The sequence below is a fragment of the Balaenoptera acutorostrata genome, chromosome 1 (genome assembly GCF_949987535.1).
Source record: "Balaenoptera acutorostrata chromosome 1, mBalAcu1.1, whole genome shotgun sequence".
Taxonomy (NCBI): domain Eukaryota; kingdom Metazoa; phylum Chordata; class Mammalia; order Artiodactyla; family Balaenopteridae; genus Balaenoptera; species Balaenoptera acutorostrata.
The window spans coordinates 157914939-157939258 of NC_080064.1; the positions used below are offsets into that span (position 1 = coordinate 157914939).

Genomic DNA, 24320 nt, shown 5'->3' on the forward strand with positions numbered 1-24320 from the left:
ATGAAGAGTGGCCCCCACTTGTCGCAACTAGAGAAAGCCCTCGCGCACAGAAACGAAGACCCAACACAGCCATAAATAAAAATAAATAAATAAATAATTAATTTAAAAAAAATGTTCTTCAATCGGCTATATAAAAAGCAAGCAGAATATTCCTAATTATCAATCTTTCTCTTGAGTCATATAGTTCTTGTAATTTCAAGGAAGAGAAACTCAAATGTAAAGTGTTACAATAGCCAAGCATACCAGCACTGTTGTCTAACCATTCAGCAATTTTCTCTGCCAAGTCACTCTGAACCATAGACTACTGAGAATGTCTTTTTAATTAATTTTTAAAGTTCTCCTCTTTTGAGTTAAAAAATGGTCACAATTTTATAAGTAAAATTAAAGAAAAAACACAAAATAGACCATCTGAGATATTTTCATTAGGCATTATATATATATATAAATATATATAATTTTAATATATATACATATATAAATGCACTGGGATAAATCTCCATCTTCTGTGTCAGTCAGACTACAGGTCCATTTCCTTAGGAATGGGGAACTCCTTTCACAATGGAAGTGAGGAAATTGGCTGGACCATCCTTCTTGAATATAATTCCATGAAGCAGCCATTTAAGGTTGTCTAGATCTTGGTTCCTTCTAGCAATCTACTACTCTAACAGTGTGCAGTTCATCAAATTCAGGTCTTTCTGAAGCCAGGCTAGAAATACAAAGTGAGGTGGATGACTAAGGTAACTGACCAAAAAGGAGGAGAAAGAGAGCAAAACAATTTCCCAATTTCATTTTTTCCCATAGTCTCTGTGCTTTACAAGGGAAAAAAATATTTGGGTCTGAGTTCCTTTCTTTCTTAGCCATTGTTGGTTCAAAGTCTGAGAAAAAAATAAAAAAAAGTAAAAACGAAAATATGGAGTCCAGAATTCCGTTAGCTCTCTTGCATGCAATATCACAACTTAAAAGGCCTTCCAAAATGAAGGGATAAACTTTTAAAAATATAGCCCAATCTTTTCAATCTAAACAAGTAAACACTAAAAATATATTTTAGAAATCCAGCAAACACACTAACCACAGTCAAAGCAAAGAAAGGCTTATGGCTTACCAAATGACAGTGGCTGTCTACAAGAGAGATAAAGAATACTCCAAAATTCTATCTGACCTGGCAGAGCTCAGCACAGCTACTATTCTCCTTTCCTAAAATCAAGGCATAAAGAAATTGAATAAAACTTGCCAAAATGTCCCCCGCTGCCTCCAAAAGCAGATTAAAGAAGGGAATGTCCAGAAATCAGGATGAAGAAAACTACTTAGAGAAGCCCCTTCTCCTATCAGTGGACCACCAGGGTTTATCTGGGTAATAAAATGATAATAGGCCTTTTTGTCATCTTCTTTTTATAATTTATACATTTAAATTTCAGTTAACATTTTAAAAATATCCAATCAGAATGACAGGCATTTCCAGAAGTATCAGTTTCTTTAATCCTCACCCTTTTACAAATGTGAAAACTGAGGCTCAGTATAGCTGTCAAGAAATTTTCCTAAATCATTGAAGCTGTAAATTTGGGACCTAAGTCTAAATCAGTTTCTCATTGTATCTTGGTTATCTTCTTAAAATTCTGTTTAGGGACATGGGGAGAGAGAAGGGGAAGCTGGGAAGAAGTGAGAGAGTGGCATGGGCATATATACACTACCAAATGTAAAATAGATAGCTAGTGGGAAGCAGTCAAATAGCACAGGGAGATCAGCTCGGGGCTTTGTGACCACCTAGAGGGGTGGGATAGGGAGGGTGGGAGGGAGACGCAAAGAGGAGGGGATATGGGGATATATATATACGTATAGCTGATGCACTGTTATATAGCAGAGACTAACACAACATTGTAAAGCAATTATACTCCAATGAAGATGTTAAAAATATATATATGAAAGCTATACTATAAAATAGATACAGTGATAATATATCTGAGAGGTGGAATTATGGCTGCTTTTTAATCTATTTTTGGATTATTTGATTACTTGATTTCTCTATAAAGAATATGAATCCCTTGTGTAATAAAAGTTACTCAAAACCAAAAAACAAAACAAAAAAACCCAATTCTGTTTAGGAAGAGAGGATAGAATGAAGGTTTGAGCATAGAAATCATCTAGAAATCACTGAAGATACTGGGCCTGTAGTGCAGTATCATTTGTAGTGGGTTTGGCTTACATTCTTATGTTTAGTTTTGTTTCTATACAACTATCAAAGAAGGAGAAAGAAGTTGGGTAATATTTGCATTTGCAACTAATCAAAGCAGAATTGCTTTTAGCTTTAACAAAAAGATCGTTTTGTGATCTCAGATTAACATCTTTATTCTTAAATGGAGCATAAATAACATTTATTGGCTAAGATTATTTGCAAGAAACAAGACTGTTTACTGTTTACCACCTAGCAGATGACTATTTGTAAGTCTCACTGAGTATGCTAAAAGCTTATACTGAGCTCTCATTTTACCAGAGTGAATTTAAATTAACTTCAGCAGCCAGAATTAATGAAACCGGGTAAATGATGCAAAGATATTCCACAGGGTATTCTGTTTTAATTAGAGATACAAAATGTGAGTCATTAGAGGTTTTTAAAAATGTTGCATTCTATTACTTTCTCAGATTTTAAATCTAGGAATATAGATGAAAACTAAAAAATGTTAGCCACCTTAGTTCAGTTTTTAATGTATATCAGCTCTGATTTTATATTGAGTGAATAGTAAAGAGTCTGAATGAAGAACATAATCTGGAGGCATTCAGGTACAAGTCATAAATTTTATTAGAAGTTGAGTCTCTGTTAATTAGCAGGCAGCTATATAACTTAACTATAAAGCCACTACAATTCAAACATTGTAGCATTACTACATGAATGAACACATATACAAATTAAACAGAAAAGAATATCCACAAATAGTTCTAAGTATGTCTGGGAAGTTTGATTGTGATAAAGTCAAGTTATAATCTTTAAAATTGATGCCTAGAAAACTACACGCCCATTGAAAACTAAAGTCTGTACCTCACACTACATACCAAAATAAATTACACCAGTTGCACATGTAAGAAGCTTGCAAGTTGCCACTTTATCTTAACAAGATGCGTCTTTTTTTTTTTTTTAAATAAATTTATTTATTTATTTTTAGCTGTGTTGGGTCTTCGTTTCTGTGCGAGGGCTTTCTCCAGTTGCGGCGAGCAGGGGCCACTCTTCATCGCGGTGCGCGGGCCTCTCGCTCTCGCGGCCTCTTGTTGCGGAGCACGGCTCCAGACGCGCAGGCTCAGTAGTTGTGGCTCACGGGCCCAGTTGCTCCGTGGCATGTGGGATCCTCCCAGACCAGGGCTCAAACCCGTGTCCCCTGCATCGGCAGGCAGACTCTCAACCACTGCGCCACCAGGGAAGCCCAAGATGCGTCTTTTACAAATGTTTTCTCCGACTCTGTGGCTTGTCTTTTCATTATCTTGATAGTGATTTTCACAGAGCAGAAAATTTCTATTTTAATGAAGTCTAGCTTATCAATTCTTTCTTTCATGGATTGTGCCTTTGGTGTTATATTTTAAAAGTCATTGCCATACCCAAGGTCATCTAGGTTTTCTCCTATGTTATCTTCTGGGAGATTTACAGTTTTGTGTTTTACATTTAGGTCTGTGGTTCATTTTGACTTAATTTTTATGAAGGATATAAAGTCTGTGTCTAGATTTTTTTTTTTTACTATGGACATCCAGTTGTTTCAGCACTATTTGATGAAAAGACTATCTTTGCTCCATTGTATTGCCTTTGTTCTTTTACCAAAGATCAGCTGACTGTATTTATGTGGGTCTATTTTGGGGCTCTTTATTCTGTTCCATTGATCTATTTGTTCTTTCACCAATACCACCCTGTCTTGATTACTGCACCTTCATAATAAGTCTTCAAGCTGGGTAGTGTCATCCCTTCAACTTTGTCCTTCTTCAATAAGGTGATAGCTGTTCTGGGTCTCTTGCCTCTTCATATGGACTTTAGAATCAGTTTGCCAATATCCATAAAATAACTTGCTGAGATTTTGATTGGGATCGCACTGAATTTCTATAGATTAAGTCGGAAAGAACTGACATTTTGATAATACCGAGTCTTCCTATTCATGAACATGCAATATCTCTCCATTTATTTAGTTATTCTTTGACTTCATTCATCACGGTTTTGTAGTTTTCCTCCTATGGAGGTTGTACTTATTTTATTAGATTTATACTGAAGTCTTACATTTTTGGCAGTGCTATTGTAAATAGTGTGGGGTTTTTTTAAACCTATTCCACTTGCTCATTATTGGTATATAGGAAAGCAATTGCCTTTTATATATTAACCTTGGATCCTGCAACCTTGCTATAATCACTTATTAGTTACAGGAGTTTTGTGTCAACTCTTTAAGATTTTCTACATAGATGATCCTGTCACCTGTGAACAAAGACAGCTTTATGTCTTCCTTCTCAATCTGTACACCATTTATTTCCTTTTCTTGCCTTATTGCATTAGCAAGGACTTACAGCACAATACTGAAAAGTTATAATAAAGGAGGACATCCTTGCCTTGTGCTTAATCTTAGTGGGAAAGCATTGAGTTTCTCTCCAGTAAGTATGATGTTAGCTATTGGTTTTTTTGTAGATCGTATTTATCAAGTTAAGAAAGTCCCTCTCTATTCCTAGTTTACTGAGAGTTTTTCTCATGAGTACACACTGGATTTTGTCAAATGCTTCTTCCGCATGTATTTATATGTTATTTTTCCTTTTTTTGTCTTGGATGGATTATATTAATTAATTTTCAAATGTTGAACCAGCCTTACTTACCTGACACGAATCCCGTTTGGTCATGGTATATAATTGTTTTTATACTTTTGTGGCTTCAATTTGCTAACATTTTGTTGAGAATCTCTGACACAATTTTTATCACATTTCTACTATAAAAGGTTTGGGAGTCTAACGAATTTAAGCTATTAATTAGTCTTATCAAATTGCACTTTTTATTCAAAGATACACCATAGCAGAACCCTGAGGGAATGGATGGTGAATGGTAAGGCCTGAATTTACACTTCTTTTATTCTTTATACCCTGAACCTGTCTCTCAACAAGTGTTTACAGCTGATGTTTATATTTTTGGAAATTAGACATAGCTCACTCCATTCATTCATTCAACAGATTCTACAGCAGAAGGGAGGCTTCTAAGGAGGTAGTGTGTATTAGTGGGGCTGCAGGTTATTACAGGGAATCCAAGCAAGGCCTCATAATGGAGATGGTGATATTTGAGAAAAGACCTAAAAAAGTGAGTGGATGAGTACTGTAGATAGTAAAGAGAACAGCAATTCAGGTAAAGGGAACAGCAAGGGAAAATGTCTGCCTACTATACTTGTTGAACATCAAGGACTAAAGAGTATAAGGTGTCTGGAAAAGAGTGAGCAAGGAGTAGAGGTAGAGGAGATGAGATCAAATATATAATGTGGAGGGTAAACATGTAGCAACTTTCCAGCATTTTAAGAACTTCAGCTTCAACTATGATGAAGGGGAAGACACTGAAGTCACATAATTCTTCTGACTTAGATTCTCAAAGGGTTCTCCGGCCACTGTGTTAAGGACACATTTCAGAGGGATAATAATTAAGATGACAGACAACAAAATCTTAATCCTGAGTGATAATAGTGGAAAAATCGAGAAACTGTCAAATTCTGGTTCTATCTCAAAGATAGGGCCAACACATTTTGCTTCTGTATTGGATGTGAAAGGAGAGAGAAAGGAAAAAGTCAAAGATGAATCACATTTTGTAACTGAGCACCAGGAAGAATGGAACTGCCCTTTTCTGCTTTGGAAAGTCTACAGGAAAAGCATGAGTGACTATGTGTGTATTTGATTGCAAGGTATATTAAGTTTGGGATGTCTATTAAATGACAAAACAGAGATATTCTGTTAGTAAGCAGTCTTGTTAGGTGGACCCAGTCCATAAAGGACAACCATCAACCTACCTAATCTGCTCAATTTGAAGACCCATAAAGGACTTTGGGGCATTAGTGTGAAGAGGGCTTCCTTTTGCGTTTGTGTGTATGTGTGTTATTTGCTTTGACACTGTGGTTAGGCTAAAGTAGCACTATTCTCGGCTTTCATCTTTGGCAACTTTTTTCTCACCAAGAAGCTTTTTTATTGGGTTGACGCCAAATGAGTATTTGCTTGATTCATGTCCTGATTCTTTAACTATTTTCCTAGTTTGGACAGCCACAAATTTGGTTAGTATTTGTTCATTTCACCCTTCAACTTGGACACACTTGAAGCGAAGTGAACTCCCACCACACTGATGGTAGACTCCATCTGAGCATGCTCAAAAGAGCACAGAAGGTTGTCCACGGGGAGGGTACTATCAGAGGCTGATTGACAGTATCTGTGTTGTAGACCAACTTAAGGGCAAACACATACGGTTCTTACGCTTTCCTGCTCCTGATAATAGGCAATGGCAGGCTCTGGATCACAATGTTTGAACCCAGCAGGAATAGTTTTGCACTCTATGTGGCATGACTATGATAAGGGGTCTATATCTTATCTAGCATGTATCTTCTTTTTTATGCTACACAAATACAAGGCTGTCACTTTCTGAGACAATAAACTTTCTCTGGTTGTGACAGATTCAAAGCAGATGCCAAGTTAGAAACATTTCTGAATTAGGTGATTTGGGTTCCTTGACCAGGTGAAAAAAACAAAACAAAACTGTTTTTCTTCTTGGTTTCACATTTAAACAATATGAGTTAGTCTAAACTATATGACCAAAAAATAGAACTACTAAAATAACAGGCCCTTATCATTATTATTTTGATATAATAAATAATAGAGGGGTATTGTTTTACTAATAATTACCAGCATTTAGTAATGACAAGCCAAACATCAAGCCTTTAGGAAATTTGTGAACTCCTTCATTTCTTACAATAACTCTGTCAGATTGGTTACCAGTATTTATCACCATTGATGAAGAAACTCAGTTTCAGAGGAAGACACTGAGGCACAGAGAGGTTAAATGTAACTTGTCCATAATTGCCTTAGCTGCTATGCTAGTCTGCTTCATCAACCACTATCACCACTATCACATTTCTTTAATTGGACTTTAGATTCAGATAAACAATTTTTCCTGGTTGCAAGGGAATCATTTAACAAGCCCAGATTGCAATGCTTGAAATGCAAGTCTGAGCCCAAATCTGAGAACCCTAAACCATGTGATCACTAAAAATACTGAGTATCAATTCTGAGCCTTCTAATATGAGTTTGCATTTAAAATAACAGGTCCTATTAGGAATAAGTGTACAAATGGCATTCTAGGAGGGAAGATATCCAACAGGTGTTTTAAATTCCTTTAGTGGCAATGAAAAAGTATGAAGGCATTTCCTGCAATACTAAATGAGCTGATTTCCTTTTGGTGGGTAAACACTGAACTTTGTATACAAAACTTAACCTGAAAGTATTTTCTAAGTATCTTGCTATTACTCTACTCAAAGTTAGCCTTGTTATCTCCTTTAACAAACAAGAATGGTAAGACACAGTCTCAGTCAGTATAGTACGGATAAATCATTTGCAGTCTTGGGGAAACTTGTACCTTAACGAGTGTCTTCAATTTGGGGAAGACGGGAATTCACAGTTGCCATTCTCTAAGCATATTATTGCCATATAAACTAACTCCAGCAAAAGAAAGCTATAGTTAGGTAGATCCTTTCATAAAGTGACGCAGTCACTCAGGAATACTTTATAACCTAAAACGACTGGACAGTCGGTAACCAATGAATTATCCTAATGCTGATTCATCTGAGAGGTCCTTTATTCCAATGACTTTCGCTGCTATCCTTCTCTTTTCCTTTTGGGATTAAGAACTATGCATAGGGCTTCCCTGGTGGCGCAGTGGTTGAGAATCTGCCTGCTAATGCAGGGGACACGGGTTCGAGCCCTGGCTTGGGAAGATCCCACATGCCGCGGAGCGGCTGGGCCCGTGAGCCACAACTGCTGAGCCTGCGCGTCTGGAGCCTGTGCTCCGCAAGGAGAGAGGCCGCGACGGTGAGAGGCCCGCGCACCGCGATGAAGAGTGGCCCCCGCTTGCCACAACTGGAGAAAGCCCTCGCACAGAAACGAAGACCCAACACAGCCAAAATCAATCAATCAATCAATCAATCAAAACATACGCATCTGATTCAAGATCCTCATTAAAAAAAAAAAAAAAAATTATTCTTCCTTTAAAAAAAAAAAAAAAAAAAAAAAAAAAAAAGTACCCAGGTTTTCTCTCTCTTCACAGCCATCTCCTGATTTCTCAGGCACTGGGCCCTCCTCATCAGTCCTACTACTTGTCTGAATCGGCTGAATTAAAAAAAAAAAAAAAAAAAAAAAAAAAGAACTATGCATAAAGTCTTACTTACTCTAAGGTTCACCTTGTACCTCTCCTGTCATACAACTCGTCAATTTTCCCATCATATGCCACCAAATGCCAAAAAGAAATCTGAGTACTCTGCGGTCATGGCACAGGCATTTCTAAAGAGATGAACACCTGTTCAAAAATCACTAATCCGAGAATAAATATATGGGGAAATGAACTGGGGACATGACTGGAATCAGCTGAAACTGTGAGAGGCCAGCAGGGCAGATATGTGTGCTTGTATGTGCCTTAAAGAATAATGTTCTCTATGAGAAAAAATGCTTTATTGCCCCAAACTTTAATCCAATTAATATCTGGGAATATATTTCAAGACCACTTGTATATATGTGTATGTACATAATGTTAGCATTGTATATTATTTGTGTTATATTCTCCCTTCTATTCATGGGACTATGTTGCCTTTAAAGTTTAACCTTTCTTGTTGATTTTGCACATGGATGAAGGTTCACACAGTAAGATAAGTTCAAGGATTTCTTTCTCCAATATCATTGATATGAATTCCTATTACTTAATTTCTTTTTGATAGATTTTCAGATGACAGTCCAAGATAGTTCTGCCAATGGAAATCACAGGACTACCAAATATGGAAAAGACTTTGGAACACTTACAGTGTGTTTTCATGGTCTGCATCAGAATTCTACAGAAGGCTTTTGGCTGAATTGGCAGTGAAATGAGAATGGAAAGTTAGTGTATCAGTTACTTTTCAGTGTGGTATTTTTTTCTTTTCTACTATTCTACTATGTATTAGAAATTATGTAAAAATCAGGAGAAGAGAAATGGTTAAGAAAAAATATGATCTGTCATGTTAAAGACATTCGGCACTTACCTAGACTCACAGGTAACATGAGAGAACATGAGAGCTGGCTTGTGAGAGCTAACCTTGTTCCAATTCCCTCACTGTCTTGATGATAAGCTTTGAGGCTCAAAGAAGGAAGTGACCCTGCCAGAAGCATACCATGAATCAGTGATGAAAGGGAGACTCCTTGGCTTCTGTAGAGCCATGCCTCTGTGCACAAGGTATTAAAGAAACATTAATTAAATGCCCCTTTACCTAACAACGTGGAGCTTAATCATAAGGTTTGGGCTTCTTGTCTCTTCTTTCCTTTTGCTTTCTCTTTTACATCCTTGGGGGCCTTAGTTTTTAGTTGCTCTCTTGAACTGGATTTACAAGACATTTATTTTCACTAGCCCTTATTGTTTTGGATTGTAGGCTGAATTTTTACGAAGTTGGGGAAGGATACTGAACTGCCAAAAGTTAACAGATTATTGGCAAAGATATAAAAATAATTATAATGCCAGTTTCCCTGGGTATTCCCTGTGTACTTTAGGGGTAAAAATAGTATTTGTAAAGTGATTTCAAAATGTGCAAATATTACTTGTGGGACATAACCTACTGGTTAAGAGCACTAACTCTGAAATTAATTTGTCTGGATCTTTTTTCCCCAGCTCCACCACTTATTAGTGGTGGGACTTCAGGAGTGTTACTTCTTTGTGTTTCGCTTCCTCTTTGAAAAACAAGGGCTTAATAACCTCACCCATTTTACAGAGCTGTGGCGTGGAGTTAATACAGGTAGAGTGCTTAGGAATCCATGCCACTCTTAAGGCTTTTAAAATCAATCTTACTATTTTTGTTACTACTATTATTATTTTGTTAGCTGTCCTTGAAAAAGTTTGCCAGCAGTACTCACTTGCTTTTCTTTTTGTTGTATATTCTCTACATCCCACTTAAGCATTCTACCAAACACTAAAAGGCTCTTTTCAGATATTTTACACCTTTTTACTTGTTTGTCACAGCAAAAGTAAAAGGAGTGTGGCTCCCCTTGATCGAACAGACCAGAACTTTGGTTTTCTCCCATTCATACACATTGGTGAACAGATGTGAAAAAACGACTCCATGGGGCTTTCAGTCTGGAGCCAAACATCCAGGCTCTGTGTAACTCGACACTATTATGCGTACATGTTGTTCCCTTAGGACCCAAAAGAATCTCAACTAAGCCCATCATTATTTCAGGAATATGAAGAATGCTTTTTGTGAAGTAGCTGAACATAACAGAAATACAAGAAAAGGCAGAGGTGTTTCGTATCACAACTTTTTGAGAAATGCTCAGAGCTCTAAGATGTAGCTGACAATTCCCCCATCAGCTAATGCTTTCAAAATTACCATAAATTTCACCATAAATACATTTTTTCAGCAATGGCAATAACGCGGTGACTATACCGCTCAATTCCTCACAGTGTCAGCATTAAATGCATTAAAAGGGTAAGTTAAAATATCTGTCTGATTGCTTCTGACATAACCCCGAGATCTCTTTTATTTCTGTACTCCACCAATTATAATGTGGAACATTAACACAAATTATTTCTAAACACTAACAAGCAATGTAGCAACAAGTGGCAGACAATCAAGGGGAATTTTGCCATAGCACGGTGCTTATTTTGTTACAAGCAGGAATGCAAATCCAAAGGATGTAATTTAGAGGAAACTCTGTCCTGTCTATTCTCTAGGAACTAGAACAAGGAGACTGAGAGAAGATGATTCTGGGTAAATCAAACCGTTTTCTCCTAATTACAGCTGAATAATAGGGAGCAAACTCCCATGGAAGGCTGTGACCTGCTTGGAAGAAAGCTAGGAGGTTGCCCTGGCTAGGGTCTTTCATATACGGTTATTCAAGCTCAGACTTGATCATCTGTCAGGGATGCTACAGTAGGGAGAGTTTTGCCATAGCTGTGAGACTCAGCAAGATCACTTCCAACTCTAAAACCTACAATTTTAATTTAATCACCAACACCAGCCATCATTAAGAGCGACCTCAAATAACTCCAAATCTGTTCATCTACTCACATATTCTTTACACAGTCAACAGGCCTCAAGTGATTACTACATGCCATCACTTGCAAGTGTTTTTATGCCTCATTCATAAAGCCCCTTTTTTCCCCTCACACTCCACCCCTCCACACCCCCAAGTGACCACTGATATGCTTTCTATCATTACAGATGTGTTTGCAGTTTTCTAGAAATTTATATACATGGATTCACACAGTGAGGACTCTTTTATCTGGCTTCTTTCACTCAATGTAATTATTTTGAGAGTAACTCATATTTTTGTGGGTATCAATAGTTTATCACTTTGTTTTGCTGAGTAGTGTTTCACTGTATGAGTATACCACAGTATGTTTATTCATTCGCCTGTTGATGGGTGCTCGAGGTTGTTACAATTCTGTCTATTAAAAATAAACATGTTATGATGATCCACGTACAAGTCTTTGTATGAACATATGCTTTCATTTTTCTTGCATAAATATCTAGGTGCAGAAAGGCTGGATCATACGGTAGGTGTATGTTCAACTTATAAAGAAACAGCCAAACTGTTGACTGAAGTGACTGTACCATTTTCCTTCCCACTAGCAGTGCAGAAGACTTCCAGTTCCTACACTGCCTCACCAATACTTGGTGTGCTTGGACTTTTCTAATTTTAGCCATTCAATAGGTGTGTAGTGGCATCTCCTGGGGCTTTCATTTTCATTTTGATAATAATTCATTACATTGAGCAACTTCATGTGCTTATTTGCATCCGTACACCTCCTTGGCAGGATCTCTTTTTAAATATTTTACCCATATTGTTAATTTTTAAAAATTTTTCTAATTACTGAGTTTTGAGAGTTCTATACGTGTTAGAGACACAAGTCTTTTCAGGTATATAATTTGTACATATTTTCTTCCAACCTGTGGCTTTTCTTTTATTAATAATGGCTTCCAAAGATGAAACCCGATTTATCACTTTTTTTCATTTATGGATTTTGTTTTTGGTGTCATCACTAGGAAATCTTTGCTTAAACCAAGGTCAAAAAGATTTTGTCCAAGTTTTACAGATTTATGTTTTGATCTACATTTAGTTAATTCTTTATATGGTGTGAAGTAGGGATCAAAGGTCATACTTTTGCATATGGCTATCTATGCACAATATCCGTGTGCTATATGCTTCCAGCACCATTTGTTAGGAAGACTATCCTTTCTGCTCAAAACTGGCTTTGCAGCTCTGTTGAAAAATCAATTGTCCTTATATGTGTGGATATGTTTCTGGGATCTACATTCTATTTGACTGACGTATTATATCTGACTCTTGGTTATAATATATTCTTTCACTGATGTCTTTTCACTTGCTTATGTAAATAGTCTCCCAGTAATATAGCCTTACCATTTGACTGGACATACCTAGGTATACCTGAAATGCATTTGATAAATCGATGGATCTTGCACTCAAACTAGGGTTACTTTCCAAAAACACTTAAAATGTTAAGGTGTAAAAACGATGTATTCTACAGCCTTCCTGCCTCAACCAAGTGTATGTTAACACATCCCCACGAGCTATTTTGCATGTGTATGGGGCTGTAGAGTCTGGGGAGTATGAGAGTGGTATGTGCTGTCTATCTCAAAAGATCATCATACGAGGCAAAGGAAACTTTAAGGAAATAGATAGGAATAGTCAAATGCCAAATGTTAAGATATTTCTCATGCGTTTTTAATATTTACATTGAGATAAATAAGCAAATTATTATAAAATAAAATATAAAACTTTAGAGAATATTTCAAAATGCTCTTTTTTGCCAGATGCAACAAGACACTAGGAATAAATAGAGGAATTTTCTGGAACCAGCTTGTCTTTCCTTTTTTTATCACCATCGAGTGATGGGGTTGTATTTTATTCAGTCTATTGTACATGTGGGTGTGAATAAGATGGAACTTGTCTCAAAAAGAGAAATGAGCAAAGAATATATGTTGTCAACTTGTCTAAAACATTTTTTCATGTTCTGACTCATTTTTCCTTGTACTGGCATTTCAAGGGATTTTGCTTTTTAATTTGACTATTAAAAAACCTTGATAACTTCAGTGAAATCCCATGAAGATAATATAAACAACTGTAATGGAAAATGAAAAGATGATAATAGCAACCAGCACTGTGATATTTCTTGTCAGTGTTCTTTACTATTTAGAATAGTAACAAATCCCATATTAATTTGACTTTTTGAACTTTGGGCTTTACTTTGGTGGAAGAAGTTCCTTTCACTTTGCTTATTATCTGTTTGCAATGAAAAACAATTAATGACCATACTTTGATATGATCATCTTAGAGTTGTATAGAGGGAGGATAGTTATGCAACTATTTATATATCTATGGGTTCAAGGAAGTTTAAAGGCTTGATATTTGAATCCTGTGGAATGTAGCCTCCTTTCCCACAGGGAAATGAACATATACATGTACTTAATATAGTTTAAAATAAAGCAACACCTGTTCGTAGAGGGACCTTCTATTCCAGGCATGTTTAGGTACAGGGAAGGGGAACAAGAGCTATAAAACATAATTCTTGTCTATAAGGAGTTTACAGTTTAGGGGGGTTGAGGGCACTCAATGACTCAACGAGGATGAGCCTGATGCAGGTGGCTACAAGGTCACCCTTGGATGAACTCTGCTTTAGGAAAGACCAGCCTACTCTTATTCTGGTAAACTCTTTAATGCGGTGTCCAATAAACCTGAATATCAAGCTCAAACGCCACTTTAGAAATGTTTCCAGGGGTGCTAACAGCCAACAAGTTAATATGATTCCTACACACTTGACACAACTCACCAGAGGTCTTGAATTTGGTGAGCATATTGACCTCCTTTAAGAAAGATCACCATTGAAACTTGGAATGCTAAGTTCTAAGAGAATGAAGTAAGTAATAAGTGATATTCAGGTTCAGAGGTGGAAGAGAAAAGAGGTCTCAACTTGAGTAGAACATTTTGTTGGATTCTCCAAAGTGGCAAACGATAAGGAGAACACTAACCAACTAAGACTCTGAATAAGTTGAGGAATAAGATGAAAGCCTAAGATGGAGGTCAAAATGTCCCCTAGATTGAAGGATACACTTATGCTGAAAGGGAAACTATTGAAAAAGGTGTAGAAAATGCTAAATATTTCACAAAAAAATTATTAGAACTAATAAAACAACTTAGCAAAGTTTGTTTGCAGAATATGAAATCAACATATACGCATCACTTGCATTTCTGCACATTAACAATGAACAATCCAAAAAAGAAATTAGGAGAACAATTCCATTTACAATAGCATCAAAAAGAATAAAATACTTAGGAATAAGCTTAACCAAAGTCATGAAAGACTTGTACACTGAAAACTACAGTGTTACTGAAAGAAATTAAGGAAGACATAAATAAATGGAAAGACATCTCATGTTCATGAACTATTGTTAAAATGTCCATATGACACAAAGCTATCTACAGACTTAATGCAATGCCTATCAAAATCCCCTATTTTTGCAGAAATAGAAGAAACGACTCCAAAATTGATATGTAACCACAAAGGACCCTCAATAACCAAAGCAAACTTGAAGACCTCACACTTTCTTTTGAAATGAAGTTTTCTTGTTATTGTGGGTTAAAAATCCAAAGTCCTAAATGTCCATAAATTATCCTCCTAAATTTACATTTTGGTTCATTCTCAGTGACAGGGCTTTCAGTGCCTGAGTGGCATTGGGGGCTCCTTCAATATCTCTAGCTTGGACTCCTGTCACTGACATGGTGTGGGTATCTCAGAGCCTTGGCTCTTTTACCGGTTGATCAAGTCCCGCATGAACCATGCTCAGAAGGGCCCCACGCTTGCTTGCTTTCATGCTCTGCTTTGCTGTCTTGAAATTCTTAATGATTTTATCTTTGAACTTACATTTTGTAAGTAAAGTTTATGGGACAATAAAATATACGCATGAGCAGAGGAGACATGTGCAATATGTGTGTCTGCCACCATTCCTGCTGCCCCATTCACATCTAGTTTTCACCCTGCTTATGGTGTGCTTTCCATGACATGCTTATTTGGTACCCATTTGGAGTCTTACTGAGTTCCACCAGAATTCTGTGCTACTGGTCACATCCGAGACTAAGTGAAGGTGTTAACAGCTCCGGGAGACCATGCTTTCCATTTGAATCTGAACTTACTTCTAACACAGAAAGAAAGCAGTTGTTTTTTAAGAAACAAGAATGTCCAAGGAATCTTATCATATCCTTTCTTACTCGTGTCACTTCCCAATATTAGCCAAACACTTCTGCTGAAAAAGATGACATATATGAAAAAGAGAAGAGAGAACAACCCATAGAACCCATTTAGGGCTCACCCTAATCTAGTATGATGTCATCTTATCTCAATTCTATCTGAAAAAAGAATTTACTTGGGCACATTCACAGGTTCCAGGTGAACATGAATTTGGGGAGGACACTGTGCACCCCAGTGCAAATACTTTCAACAACACTTTTTCTTTGCAGTTTGAACAAGAGGCACTATATTTTCATTTTGCACTGGAGCCCACACATTATGTCACTTTTTACTGTTAGAGCCTATGTTGGAAAAAGGGGCTTCATGAGACAGCCAAGTGAGTCTGTCAACTGAATTCTAGAATTATCCAGACTTACCCACTTTGTTGCAGCAAGTTGGTTCCAGGCAAACCCATGTGAAAGGGTCTACCAAACTCATGTCCACAGTGGAGCAGAGAACTTTTGTCTATCACCAGACTCACTCCCAAGATGAAGGAAAGAAGAGCTTAGCAAAGCATGGCCAGTTACTCTTCCTAACTTTGCCAGTCAAGTAGGTCACCTCACCCAGCCAGTGTCAGTGAACATAACAGCAGGGAGGTTAAAAGTTATACTAATCAAATTCCCTTCATATGGAGGTACCATTAAGAAGGAGAAGGGAAATTGTCACTAATGCTTCCCTGTTTTTTCAATCTTTTAACCCACTCAACTATGCCTTTAAGCCTGTAATTAACGGAATATCGCTCTCCCTTCAGGAAAAAGAATAGACCTTTATCAGGACAGTCCTGCTCACACTTTTATAGGGCTACTCATTTGAGTGGCCTCCGGGAACTGCTGGTGGACGACTTAAGAGTTTCATCCCAGAAGTCTCCGATATGGGTGAGAAATTGCATTAATTTAAGTTAACTCCAGGGCTACTCATATCCAATGATCAGAAACAACTCTTTGTTCTACCAGCCATCCACAGCACAGCTAACCACAGAAAGTTGATGAGGTTAAATGACACACTAAGGTTAAATACATAAAAGCATCCAGTAATACAATTCAGAAATCATAGAAATGTTGCAAATTTGAAAGTACAACTTTGCCAGTATTAAGTTCTTCACAGAGAAATTAAAAGGGCACACATTAAACGCTCTTATGAATTAAGGTCCCAAAGTATTAAAGTCCAATTTTGAAATCAAGTTTCCTTGTTACTGTGGGTTAAAAATCCAAAGTCCTAAATGTCCATAAACAATCGTCCCAAATGTACATTTGGTTCATTCTCAGTGACAGGGCTTTCATTGCCTGAATGGGACTGAGGGCTCCTTCAGTATCTGTAGCTTGGACTTCTGTCACTGACACGGGTGTGGGTCTCTCAGGGCCTTGGCTGTTTTATCAGTTTATCAAGTCTCTCATGAACCATGCTTTTAAAGAGTCTAAAGAGTTACTAAGATACAATTTGATTTTACAGCACTATCCCCAAAATTTAAAAACAATCTCAAAAGCAAGCCAATCCCCCACTCCTAGAAGAGTGAAACTAGGCACATTTTTGTTCCCAGAATCCAGTACAGAATTTGACCAAAGAACATAGCAGAAACTCAATGGCATTTGAGAGAAAGATAAAGTCTCTTTCGTTTTAGCCTCACTAGGATGTCCATTAGTCTATGCCATTTATTTGAAATTTCTGACCTGCAAACTTCGAACCAGGAGGAATCTTTGAAGCCTGATGAATTTGCCATGTGCAGTGCACAGCCCTGAGCATCTGTCACACATGGAGTCTTGAGTTATCCTTCCTCCTTGATGACCTTGTGGTTCACACTGCAGTACTGAACTGATTATGGCTTCTGTCGAGTGACATTACACCTCCAGTTCTGATGCGTAGATTTGACAGTTCTATGCCGCCATGGCCATTTTCACTGCCTCCTGCTATGGAACTGCATAGACCAAAGGCGGCTGCCTTTAAGAGAACATTTCTTTCTCCAACATAATGGACAAATCCAGTGTCAGCTTGGGTCCACATGTAAAGGGAGTCACTTGAGCCTACGGTAGACCATATGTGTCAATGCCAACAAGTTCTACAAAACATGTTTTCCTTACAATTGAGTCTTTGTCTCAGTCAAGCCTGCTTGGGAAAAACTGTACCTGAAGAGTAAGGCAAGGTGGATGGCAGCCTGAGACTTTCCTGCCCTGTAAACTCCTGCACACTCTCAAGTCAAGTGCCAGGTAAAGGTCTCTGTATACTAAAGACCCTCCAGGTGCCTTATTCATTCCGCTCCAGGTATTACTCAGTCACCTACAACTCCCTTGCGCCCCTTTTCTTTATGTCAGACTTTTACTTAAGTGGCTCTAAAGAAACAGCCACTCTCCCACGCCATAAGCTGCAGCCATCAGCCAAAATCAAAGTATCTTACGGCTGGTATAGTGGGTTGGATGGTGGCCCCCAAAAGGATATATCCATGTCCTAATCCTTGACTGTTACCTCGTTTGAAAAAAAAGGTTTTGCAAATTTCATTAAGGATCTTGAGATGGGATTTCCATCCTATATTATCTGGATGGGTCCTAAATAGAATGACAATTGCCCTTATTATACAAGAAGGGCAGAGGGACATTTGAGACAGACAAAAGAGAAGATACACACACAGAAAGGGGGTGATGTGAAGACAGAGACAAAAACTGAGTGATGTGGCCTCAAGCCAAGGAAGCTGGCAACCACCAGAAGCTGAAAGAGGCAGGGATAGAATCTCCCCTAGAGCATCTGTAGGGAGAGCAGCCTTGCTGACACCTTGATGTCACACTTCCGGCCTCTACAACTGTGAGATAGTAAATTTCTATTGTGTTAAGCCTCCAAGTTAATTAGTCTCCCAGCAAGCACGGAGGACACTTATACAGCATGCATTAAACCTTTTCTAGGCTTCAGCAGTTTACTGCACAAACCTAAATATTTTCAAACAGTCAAAGGTCTCAACTTCCCACCATACATTAAAGACCAAGGCACTAGACTACCTTCCTTGGCAGTACCAAAATATTTTCCACATGGACATTTTCCTCTCCAAAATGTCTGCTCCTTTCTTTTTATTTCTCAGTGTTCCCAGGTAATGCACCAAATGTTAGGGTCTTTTAATTACCTTCCAGCAAGTACAATGCCTTAATTCCATTTGGTTTGGAATAAATTAGGAAATAAGATAAAAGAGAAAACTGTTACTGTTACTGTTGAGAACCCTGGCTTGAGAATCCAGTTTCAATGAAATGATCACATAACAGAACCCCAGAATTGGGGAGATCTACTAACTAGTAATACGCAGAATGAGAGAAACAGAAGACACTCACTCACACTCTCAAGGGAGAGAACAGAATTAGTCAAGGCAAGCATGCTCACTTAATTCTTTTCAAGCTTTCTATATAAGACACTTGATCACCCTGGGGCAGAGTCAGTAAAGAAGCAGGGCTGAAATGTCCCTAAGAGCTCTCTTGACAGGACTGAAACATCAGGAGCAGGAAAGGAACATTCCCTCACTCCCCACCACCACCACCCCCAGCAGTAAAAAATGATCATCCACATTGACAATGTAAAAGAAATCAGAAACTATGCTAACTCTGATTCACTCTCAGTATACCAACAGCTAATCAGGAGCCTTGTGCAAAAGCATCTTGATTAGTTGCTAATAAAACTCTTTAGAAGCAGACCCCTCCACATACCTCAAAGGGAAGATGCAGACCTGTATGCTTCAGGATTTTCTCACCAAAACCCCACACAATTTCTTTACTATTCCAGCCAAGTATGGCCTAGCCCTACCCTCATACCTGTTTTTCTTGGTTTAGCGATAAAGAAACATAGATGGAAATAAAGAAGAGCTATCAGGTAGAAAGATATAAAATAGTGGGGAAAATATTATAAGTAGAGTCAAGTACCACCACCATTTACTAGAAGTGAACTTTCAGCACCAACATTAACATTTTTTCCTGTTATATCTGTAAAGTGATAATAAGTAATATGTACATAACAATTTTTAATTTATTCAAATCTCATTTTTATAACTAACTACTTCACAACAAGTAACATGCTAAGGCAGCATCAATAGATGAGAAAAGGTAGTCCCTGGCCCCAAGGAATGTTGCCCAGAACATTCCTTGAACACAGAGATATGTGAAAAATACCGTCACAATACAGTGTAGCGAGTGCAACAATCAGGCATGCAGAAGTGCAAGGGTAGCAAAAAGGAGCGTGTGATCACAACACTAAAAAGAAGAGTGCACAAAAGACATAATATGTAAATTGAGTTTTGAAAAATGAAGTGGGTTTCCCAGGTGCCCCATAGGGAGAAAGGAATTCTTGGAGGAGGGAAAAGCATAAATGAAGACAGTGAATTGTTCATATAATCCAGAAGTGAAGTAGGCAATGGCAGGAGAAATGATTGGACACAGGCGTCATGAATACTTGCATGTCTGCATTTTAGCAAGTCCATTCTAAGGGAAACTTTGAGGATCAACTCGGGGGTTGGGGGCCGCGGGGGGACAGAACTAGTCGTTCCTGCAAGAAACATTGTACAGTTGTGCAAAACACTGGAACCAGTTTCTACCAACCCACCAAAAAAAACGACTTCAAAGGCAACGTGGTTATCACAGGAAGGGCTTGTTTTTGTGTTTGTTTTTAGTTCATTAGGCCTCACTTAAAATTCTGATTCCACAATGCACTTGCGCTGGGATCTTGAACAACATTCATAACCTCTGCAAGTTTCAGTATAGTAAGTTTATGTGATTACCTTCATCTGTAATATCCCTGTGTTGCAATCTTAATTAATTAAGATTAATTCATCTTAATCTTAATCTCAAGTTCAGGTCAAAGACTAGTTCCTCTGTGACTTCTCCTCTGAACTGATTCAAAAGCCTTCTCTCCTGTCCTCATTTGGCTTCTCTTCTCTTATGGAATCTCATAAGAATTTCTATGACCTCTTTGGGTTTTTTTGGTGGTTGTTGTCTGTTTGTTTGTTTTTTAATTGAAGTATAGTTGATTTACAATGTCGTGTCAGTTTCAGGTGTACAGCACAGTGATTCCGTTTTCAGATTCTTTTCCCTTATAAGTTATTACAAAATATTGAGTATAGTTCCCTGTGCCATAGAGGAGATCCTTGTTGTATCTATTCTATGCCCTCTTTGAATGACCGTAGCACTTGTTGTCTATATCATTTTTATGCCTGTTGTGGCTTTGTAACTGAACATGAAAATTTTCTATTTGTTCATGTCCTAGCCCTTCCTTAAAAATGTGTTCATTTATCTATTTCATATTTATTGACTACATCTTAGACACCGTGTTAGCTGCTTGTTCTAAATGTTAGTAAAATATAGACCTTCCTGCTCAAAGGGTCACAGTATTTGTGGGAAAACAAAAAAATGAACAACCTATGTCTCAAATAGCTTTGTACTTCCCGAAGAGAACACACCTCGTAGGTACAATAAATATATGTATTATACGTAAATGTATAAATAGTTAATGGCATTAAAAACTTGAGATAACTGCTTTTTGATTCTGAGGAAATGATGATTATATTTCACCAGGAGCTCAATACCACTCTGAGAATGAGGGCTTAACCCCCATCCTGACTCACTGCATCGCTTTCTTAGATGAAAATAGACAAGTCTGTACATACTCTCTACAAAAAGGCTTATCTGGCATGAATTTCAGATAGCAAGAAGAAAAATTCAAGAGGTTCAGAGAAGCATCCAGAAGCTCAGATGATTGTCTGGCACTAATACAACTTACTTGACAGGAAAATAGAGCTGTAAATTTCACAAAATTAGATGATCTTTTAAGAATTTCAAAACTCCTGCTATTAATTGGAAATCCTAGAAGAACAGCTTCTTTTAAACTATACTGATAATATGCTTTACAGCTTAATATTCAGAAGCCTATGTTTCGGCTAAGTGAGCGTCAGGAAAGAAGGAAACTTGTGGTTTAGTGCCATTTACTCTGGAACTTCTGGTCAAAACATCTACTTCTGTGCTCAGCCATCTTATCATCTGTAAAATGGAGGCAACTCTAAGAAAACATAGTTACAGAGATGTTGCACAGCTTCATGTGTCATTGTCTTCATTTGTTTCAGAAAACCAATAACATCTAAGCTACGACTGAAAGAGTGCAATGTTATTTGGGGTCATCTAGTGCAGCTCCGTCAAAGTAAAGAAAAGGAAAGGGGCCTAGAATAACTATAATTTTCCCAAGAGGACACAATTATTTTATGGTAAATCTGGGTCAAGAACCCTGATCTCTTTGATGCCATTCCATTGTTCTTTCGTTGGGTTCTGAACAACCCAGAGAAAGAAAGAGAAATAAAATTCCTATGTGCTGTGTCACTGGTACAGGACGTGGCAAGATTGGAATTGGAGAACTACATATTAACAGGTATCTGGGAAATTCTTCAAACTAATTGAGATATATACCAGGTACATAAAAAACAGTATGTATTCTCAAGATGATTCTGTGGAATGAACAGAACTGGTAACTGAAGGTGTGTGTGTGCTGCAGTTCCACACAGGATGGGTGAATTCTTGTTTTCTGGCACCTTGAAGACTCCACCCCAACATACATATTAAAATAAAATTAACATTTCAACTGGGTCATATTTAATTCTGCATGCTCCTGTAAGTCAGCAAAATATTCCATATACCATTTAAGTTGTCACTCACTTTTTAACTTGATTTTTAATTTCTAAAAGTCTTTCCAAACACAAAACAGAGGTTGGAAAATGGTATATGGGAAGCTGCAGAGATGAAATAAGCTTATTTCATTTGGCATAAAGATGAATACCCAAACAACTTCTTCATAGCTGAAAGTGTCCAAATCTGCTATCTTCATGTTGTAGTCAAGGCTTCCGGAAAAATATGCTACTGGATTCCTAATTACCCAAATGCCCCATATCTGTTTCAGTAAGTATCATTATATATTATGGAAATTTTTCTCAGTGACAGAGAAAGACATCCTGGCTGAACATCCCCCTGCCCATGACACAGAGATGATGGTCTCAAGCTATCTTGAAGGCGCTGGAGCCTACTTTATCCGTTACTAATATTAATGGAGGACAAAACAATATTCTGTTTGCTCTGTATTTGTTAAATCACTTCTTCCCTTCATTAAAATGGATGGCCCATAATTGAGTCTGTAGTGTGTGTATCATTGGAAACTGAACAAATTTTTGTTGGTTTTATTGATGTCATAGGTTTCTAGGGAGGGTCTACTCAATAACTAAGTCTAGTTTCTCAGTTACCAATAAATTATGATGTAACTGAATAAATTAAGCTCTTCATAAAGGAAGGATACTGATAGTTGCTACTACCCCTTCACTGAGGGGCTCTTGTAAAGCACTAAATAAAGTAACTGAGGTGTATATGCATGCATATATTTTCAATGATATTTGTACACACTTAAAAAGAACTCTACAGAATGCATTATAAAACTCTTGATGCTGTGTGTCCCTAGTTCCCAGCTCTCTCATTAAAACTACTTAAATGAACAAAATCGTATCTATTAGGATAGCTATCAGAGTACTCCAAATACTACTTCTTGCAGTACCCTGTCCCAACCCTTTGCCTTCCTCTTCCCATTAGTCCTTAATTCAGAAACCCCAGAGATTTGTTCATTAATTTATGAACATATTTCTTCATTCAGCCAAGAAAATTGATTGATCCCTTACCAAATTTCAGGCACCCTTCTTCAGTATGTTTTATAGGCATGTTCAGGAAACACAGCAGTGATCAACACAGATGAATATAGCCTCTCTCGAGCTGAGGGGAGAGACAAAAGTAAAGAAGCAAATATAAAATCATAAGTTTAAATATGTAAATAAAAATTAAATAAATGGGTAGAATAACTAGTATATCAGGTAAGTGCTGGAGAAAAACAGCAAGCAGGGAAGGGAGATGGAGATTGTTAGCTGGTAGGAGGAGGCTGCGATCTGAAAGTAAGTGATCAATGAGGGCTTTCTGGGGAAGATAAAATTTAAGAGGGAACTTAAGGTTGTGAGAGGGAGCAAGGTGCATATCTGGGAAGTGAATAGTACAAGCAGAGGGAACAGTCAGATGGAAGGGCAATGAGGCAAGAGTCGGTTTGGAGTATCCAAGGAGCAGAAAGGATGTCAGTGTGTGGAAAACAGAGGGAGCAAAGTGGAGAGGAGAAGGAAACAGTCAGAGAGGAAACAGAGGCCCAGATTTCTAGGGCTGTGGAGGCACTTTGAGGACTTTGCTTTTCCTGTGAAGAAGCCATTGAAGAGACTTGGGTGACATGATCTGACCTGTTTTAATAGGATCTCTCTGGATGCCATGTTGATTAGAGACTGTAGGAGAATAAGGACAAGCCCCAGAAGACCAACAGTTGATTCAAAGAAGTGATTTACTCAAAAATGCGCCTCCTCCTCAGTGAGGACGCAGAGCCGGGATCGGCAAATACTGGCCACAAATCAATTCAGGCGCTCAGCCTGGATCTGTGTGACTGTGAGCTAATAATGGTTCTCACGTTTCGAAAGGTTGTTGAAGAAAAAAGGGGAGGAGAAGCTACAGAAACTGTATATGGCCCACAAAGCCTAAGACATTTAAAATCCAGAAAATGCTTTACAACACCTGATGGAAGGCATCTGGCTGGTAGGAGGTCCTCAGCAAAATTTGGAAGAGGAATACATGAGTCAATTAGTTCCTGAAAACATTGTAAAGTGATAGGTGTCAAGAAACATTTATGGGGGCTTCCCTGGTGGCGCAGTGGTTGAGAATCCGCCTGCCAATGCAGGGGACACGGGTTCGAGCCCTGGTCCCGGAAGATCCCACATGCCGCGGAGCGGCTGGGCCCGTGA

General features: G+C 37.9%; 1 long non-coding RNA gene across 4 annotated transcripts in view; it reads right to left on the minus strand.

Annotated features, from left to right (window-relative positions):
• Positions 1–24320, minus strand: part of LOC130707642 (uncharacterized) — a 50295-nt gene that overhangs the window by 20668 nt on the left and 5307 nt on the right. For all 4 annotated transcript variants that reach the window (XR_009007626.1, XR_009007625.1, XR_009007627.1 and 1 more), the window contains one exon: positions 23172–23262. This is a non-coding gene — a long non-coding RNA (uncharacterized LOC130707642). The remainder of the gene's footprint in view (positions 1–23171; positions 23263–24320) is intronic.